General features: G+C 37.3%; 3 non-coding genes across 3 annotated transcripts; all 3 read right to left on the reverse strand.

The window, feature by feature from the left end:
- Window positions 1-589: 589 nt before the first annotated feature.
- TRNAT-CGU (transfer RNA threonine (anticodon CGU)) lies at window positions 590-661 on the reverse strand. Its single transcript has one exon. It is a non-coding gene; the product is annotated as a tRNA-Thr (tRNA).
- Window positions 662-3,304: 2,643 nt separating this feature from the next.
- On the reverse strand, window positions 3,305-3,376 carry TRNAT-CGU (transfer RNA threonine (anticodon CGU)). Its single transcript has one exon. It is a non-coding gene; the product is annotated as a tRNA-Thr (tRNA).
- Window positions 3,377-5,858: 2,482 nt separating this feature from the next.
- Window positions 5,859-5,930, reverse strand: TRNAT-CGU (transfer RNA threonine (anticodon CGU)). Its single transcript has one exon. It is a non-coding gene; the product is annotated as a tRNA-Thr (tRNA).
- Between the last annotated feature and the right edge of the window lie 629 nt (window positions 5,931-6,559).

Raw genomic sequence — 6,559 nt, forward strand, 5'->3', positions numbered from 1 at the left:
TTTCCCTTCTCTCCAGCTATGTTTATTTTTCGTTCATGTTTTTCTCATGTCCCTCTTTTTTTAATAAGATTTATCTTTATATTCTTCCTACTCCTCCCCATCTTCCTTATTTTTCTCTCTCCATTCTCTTCCTATCTTCATATCTCCATTTCGCTTTGTCAGTCCTCTTCTGTTTCCTCTCCGTTCAGCGTTTTTAGGCCATAGAACCCCGGCCTTCAAGCGGCATATCAAATACGAGATATGTGTGTCCGAGATAATAACAGAGAATTTTAAGCTAATGATGATATCGAAGCATAATACAAAACTTCGTAACTGTAAAATATGTTTCAACTGTGTGTGGTACTGATTAAAGCTTTGATAAACAATTTGCATTGACGTTTAACCTTTATACTCCATTTATATGTTCCACACTTTGCGTTTGTCGTGATGATGGGTGCTAGAAAAAATCGTCTGGATAAATCTTATAATGAATAAACGACTGTTATTGACCGACACTTATGGTTACTGGTCGAACAGCTGTGTCTGCTGCACAGATGTGGCTGTGGTTGACAGACGTCGACTAAATACTAGTGGTTGCTTGAAGCCCTTTTGCCCCCTGTGAGGTTTGAACTCACGACCCCTGGTTTACGAGACCAGTGCTCTACCACTGAGCTAAGGAGGCACATGTTATTATCTAAATATTATCGAATTCATCTACGAACACTAGCATTAGTCGATTTACTAGTTGGCCAGTGATTCCCAGACTTATCGGGCCACACGCCTTCCAGATTTAAGTCTACACACTGGATACTGCATTCATCGCATTTGTTATTATTTATTGATAAGTGCATTCATCGCACTTGTTATTATTTATTGATAACTGCATTCATCGCATTTGTTATTATTTATTGATAAGTGCATTCATCGAACTTGTTATTATTTATTGATAACTGCATTCATCGCATTTGTTATTATTTATTGATAAGTGCATTCATCGAACTTGTTATTATTTATTGATAACTGTATTCATCGCATTTTGTTGCATTTGTTCAGCGTGCATATTTATTGACATTTACTGCATGAATCCTTGTCTATATCACATTACATGTACATCGTGTCACGAAACGAAAAAGGAATATCAACCAAACCAAGATTTTAGGTCAATGCTTTTAATCTTCGTCTGTAAGTTGCGTTCCCTTTTAGCGATGAATGAACCCACGAGCGATATTTGGTAAATTAGAGCGAAATCATAAACTGCAAGGTGGATGTACGTGCAAATAGCAATACGTAAATTGCTACTTCAACGGCAGTCATTTCCACTGATATGTCAGATTAAATAATATGCTTGGAATACTATTGACATAATTATAAATTCCTCCATTAGACTTTTTTTTCTCGTACACCTCTAGCTATAAACTCACGAATCATTGTTTGGAAACCGCTGACCATGACTCTGAGCGACCTGTCATGAGACGCTCGGTTGACGAAGAGAGAAAAAAGTTTTTGTCATGCACTCGTCTGTGTTTACTTCTGCAATTTAGATATTTTGCGATTTTGTGACTGTAACATTTCTGAACTTATACTGAGGTCAATATTAATGATCCCATGGCTAAGCATACACCCTTGCAATTTGCAAGTAACACGTAAAATGTATGGAAATGCTGATTGTATTTGATGTCAAGGATATAACATCCTCCAGCAAAACCATATTTCAAACACCATTTCATATCTTATTAGTCACCTTGCAACTTGTTTAAGATGTACAGTTATTAAAAAAAAGAAAAAAAGAAAAAGAAAGAGAGAATTAAGAATACGTAATTTAGAGGCATATAACGTTTTGCCGCGAAGTGAATTGAGGTATTGACTAAGATAATAGTGTGAGGTGCAGAGACAAGGTATAGAGAAAGAAAAGAAAAATAGCAAAATAAAAACGTCTCTTCACGTGTTTCATTTCGTCTGGTTCCTTGTTTCTAAATTCGTTGCACACCTATGCAATTGATATCCTTATTTTTAGGTTGGTCTTTTTAGTTGAAATATGTGTTCACTAAACACCCTGTGAGTTTTGGTCTCACGACATCTGGTTATCAAAAAAAAACTATATATCTATCTATATATATGTGTGTGTGTTTGTGTATTTACGCTTGTTATATTACATGGGACGTGTTTAAATAACCCATAAACAGAACAACGAAGGGGATAGCGGAAGACACAAATATGCCAAAGGCCATTTTTCCATATTGCTTCCTCAGGGGATAATGCACGAAAGATGCTGTGGTTTCTATGAGTGCAACAGCTGTCAGGTCGCATCGGTGATTAAGGGCACGACGACCTTGGATCGTCCGTGGGTACCCGGTGCGGCGTATGTTGATCGCATACAGTGACCGGCGGCCAATAAAACCATTGCAGTGTTTGCAATTTCGCGAACATGAACATTAGCAAAACCGAATTGGTGCAAAGACGAAATCAACCGCAAGAGAAAGGAACATTAAATGGTGGCGTTTCGATGCAAAGCGTAATAGGAATCAAGGGGAAAGAAAATGTGATACCAGTTAATCAAATAAAGTAATTTATAATAGTAACAATAACGACGATAGTAAAAAGAGTGATATTAACGATAAAAGATACAAAACAGTGAGTGAAAAAGAGAAAGAGAAAGAGTAGAGACCTACTGCCCGATTATTGACTTAACACTTGTTTAAATATTTTCCTCCTACATCTTATTTCTCCTCCTCGTGCACCCTTTCATTTTCCCTTCCCTCCAGCTATGTTTATTTTTCGTTCATGTTTTTCTCATGTCCCTCTTTTTTTAATAAGATTTATCTTTATATTCTTCCTACTCCTCCCCATCTTCCTTATTTTTCTCTCTCCATTCTCTTCCTATCTTCATATCTCCATTTCGCTTTGTCAGTCCTCTTCTGTTTCCTCTCCGTTCAGCGTTTTTAGGCCATAGAACCCCGGCCTTCAAGCGCAGATCAAATACGAGATATGTGTGTCCGAGACAATAACAAAGAGAAAAGTAGGCTAATGATGATATCGAAGCATAATACAAAACTTCGTAACTGGAAAATATGTTTTAACTGTTTGCGGGACTGATTAAATCTTTGATAAACAATTTACATTGACATTTAACCTTTGTACTCCATTCATAAGTTCCACACTTTGCGTTTGAATGCTAGAAAAATCGTCTGGATAAATTCTTATAATAAATAGACGACTGTAATTGATCAGCACTTATAGATACTGGTCGAACAGTTGTATCTCCTGCACAGATGTGGCTGTGGTTGACAGACGTCGACTAAATACTTGTGGTTGCTTGAACCCCTTTTGCCCCCTGTGAGGTTTGAACTCACGACCCCTGGTTTACGAGACCAGTGCTCTACCACTGAGCTAAGGAGGCACATGTTGTTACCTAAATATTATCGAATTCATCTACGAACACTAGCATTAGTCGATTTACTAGTTGGCCAGTGATTCCCAGACTTATCGGGCCACACGCCTCCTTCCAGATTTAAGTCTACACACTGGATACTGCATTTATCGCATTTATTATTTGTTGATAACTGTATTCATCACATTCTATTGCGTTTGCCCAGCGTGTCTATTTATTGACATTTACTGCATGAATCCATGACTATATCACATTACATGTACATCGTGTCACGAAACGAAAAAGGAATATCAACCAAACCAAGATTTTAGGTCAATGCTTTTAATCTTCGTCTGTAAGTTGCGTTCCCTTTTAGCGATGAATGAACCCACGAGCGATATTTGGTAAATTAGAGCGAAATCATAAACTGCAAGGTGGATGTACGTGCAAATATCAATACGTAAATTGCTACTAAAACGGCAGTCATTTCCACTGGAATGTCAGATTAGATAATATGCCTGGAATACTATTGACATAATTATAAATTCCGCCATTAGACTTTTTTCTCGTACACCTCTAGCTATAAACTCACGCATCATTGTTTGGAAACCGCTGACCATGACTCTGAGCGACCTGTCATGAGACGTTCGGTTGACGAAGAGAGAAAAAAGGTTTTTGTCATGCACTCGTCTGTGTTTACTTCTGCAATTTAAATATTTTGCGATTTTGTGACTGTAACTTTTCTGAACTTATACTGAGGCCAATATTAATGATCCCATGGCTAAGCATACACCCTTGCAATTTGCAAGTAACACGTAAAATTTATGGAAATGCTGATTGTGTTTGATGTCAAAGATATAACGTCCTCCAGCAAAGCCATATTACAAACACCATTTCATATCTTATTGGTCACCTTGCAACTTGTTTAAGATGTACAGTTATAAAAAAAATAAAAATAAAAAAAAGAAAGAAAAAAAGAGAGAGAGAGAGAATTAAGAATACGTAATTTAGAGGCATATAACGTTTTGCCGCGAAGTGAATTGAGGTATTGACTATGATAACAGTGTGAGGTGCAGAGACAAGGTAAAGAGAAAGAAAGGAAAAATAGCAAAATTAAAACGTCTCTTCACGTGTTTCATTTCATCTGGATCCTTGTTTCTAAATTCGTTGCACACCTATGCAATTGATACCCTTATTTTTAGTTGAAATATGTGCTCACTAAACACCCTGTGAGTTTTGGTCTCACGACTTCTGGTTATCAAAAAAAAAACTATATATCTATCTATATATATGTGTGTGTGTGTGTGTTTGTATATTTACGCTTGTTATATTATATGGGACGTGTTTAAATGACCAATAAATAAAACAACGAAGGGGATAGCGGAAGACACAAATATGCCAAAGGCCATTTTTCCATATTGCTTCCTCAGGGGATAACGCCAGAAAGATGCTGTGGTTTCTATGAGTGCAACAGCTGTCAGGTCGCATCGGTGATTAAGGGCACGACGACCTCCGATAGTCCGTGGGTACCCGGTGCGGCGTATGTTGATCGTATACAGTGACCGGCGGCCAATATAACCATTGCAGTGTTTGCAATTTCGCGAACACGAACATCAGCAAAACCGAATTGGTGCAAACACGAAATCAAGCGCAAGAGAAAGGAACATTAAATGGTGGCGTTTCGATGCAAAGCGTAATAGGAATCAAGGAAAAATAAAATTTGATAGCAGTTAATCAATTAAAGTCATTTATAGTAGTGATAATAACGACGATAGTAATAAGAGTGATATTAACGATAAAAGATACAAAACAGTGAGTGAAAGAGAGAAAGAGGAGAGAGAGACCTACTGCCCGATTATTGACTTTTTAACACTTGTTTAAATATTTTCCTCCTACATCTTATTTCTCCTCCTTGTGCACCCTTTCATTTTCCCTTCTCTCCAGCTATTTTGTTTTTTCGTTCATGTTTTTCTCATGTCCCTCTTTTTTAATAAGATTTATCTTTATATTCTTCCTACTCCTCCCCATCTTCCTTATTTTTTTCCCTCTCCATTCTCTTCCTATCTTCATATCTCCATTTCACTTTGTCAGTCCTCTTCTTCTGTTTCCTTTCCGTTCGGCGATTTTAGGCCATAGAACCCCGGCCTTCAAGCGATCGATCAAATACGAGATATGTGTGTCCGAGACAATAACAAAGAGAATATTAAGCTAATGATGATATCGAATCATAATATAAAATTTCGTAACTGTAAAATATGTTTCGACTGTGTGTGGTACTGATTAAAGCTTTGATAAACAATTTGCATTGACGTTTAACCTTTGTACTCCATTCATAAGTTCCACACTTTGCGTTTGAATGCTAGAAAAATCGTCTGGATAAATTCTTATAATAAATAGACGACTGTTATTGACCGACACTTATGGTTACTGGTCGAACAGCTGTATCTGCTGCACAGATGTGGCTGTGGTTGACAGACGTCGACTAAATACTTGTGGTTGCTTGAACCCCTTTTGCCCCCTGTGAGGTTTGAACTCACGACCCCTGGTTTACGAGACCAGTGCTCTACCACTGAGCTAAGGAGGCACATGTTGTAATCTAAATATTATCGAATTCATCTACGAACACTAGCTTTAGTCGATTTACTAGTTGGCCAGTGATTCCCAGACTTATCGGGCCACACGCCTTCCAGATTTAAGTCTACACACTGGATACTGCATTCATCGCATTTGTTATCATTTATTGATAACTACATTCATCGCATTTTGTTGCATTTGTTCAGCGTGCATATTTATTGACATTCACTGCATGAATCCTTGTCTATATCACATTACATGTACATCGTGCCATGAAACGAAAAAGTAATATCAACCAAACCAAGATTTTAGGTCAATTCTTTTAATCTTCGTCTGTCAGTTGCGCTTCCTGTTAGCGATGAATGAACCCACGAGCGATATTTGGTAAATTAGAGCGAAAACATTTTAATTTTGCTATTTTTCTTTTCTTTCTCTTTACCTTGTCTCTGCACCTCACACTGTTATCATAGTCAATACCTCAATTCACTTCGCGGCAAAACGTTATATGCCTCTAAATTACGTATTCTTAATTATCTCTCTTTCTCTCTCTTTTTTTTAATAACTGTAGATCTTAAACAAGTTGCAAGGTGACTAATAAGATATGAAATGGTGTTTGAAATATGGTTTTGCTGGAGGACG

This window comes from Penaeus japonicus, unplaced genomic scaffold (assembly GCF_977035675.1).
Source record: "Penaeus japonicus unplaced genomic scaffold, GWHDUDI00000001_assembly GWHDUDI00000024, whole genome shotgun sequence".
Lineage (NCBI taxonomy): Eukaryota > Metazoa > Arthropoda > Malacostraca > Decapoda > Penaeidae > Penaeus > Penaeus japonicus.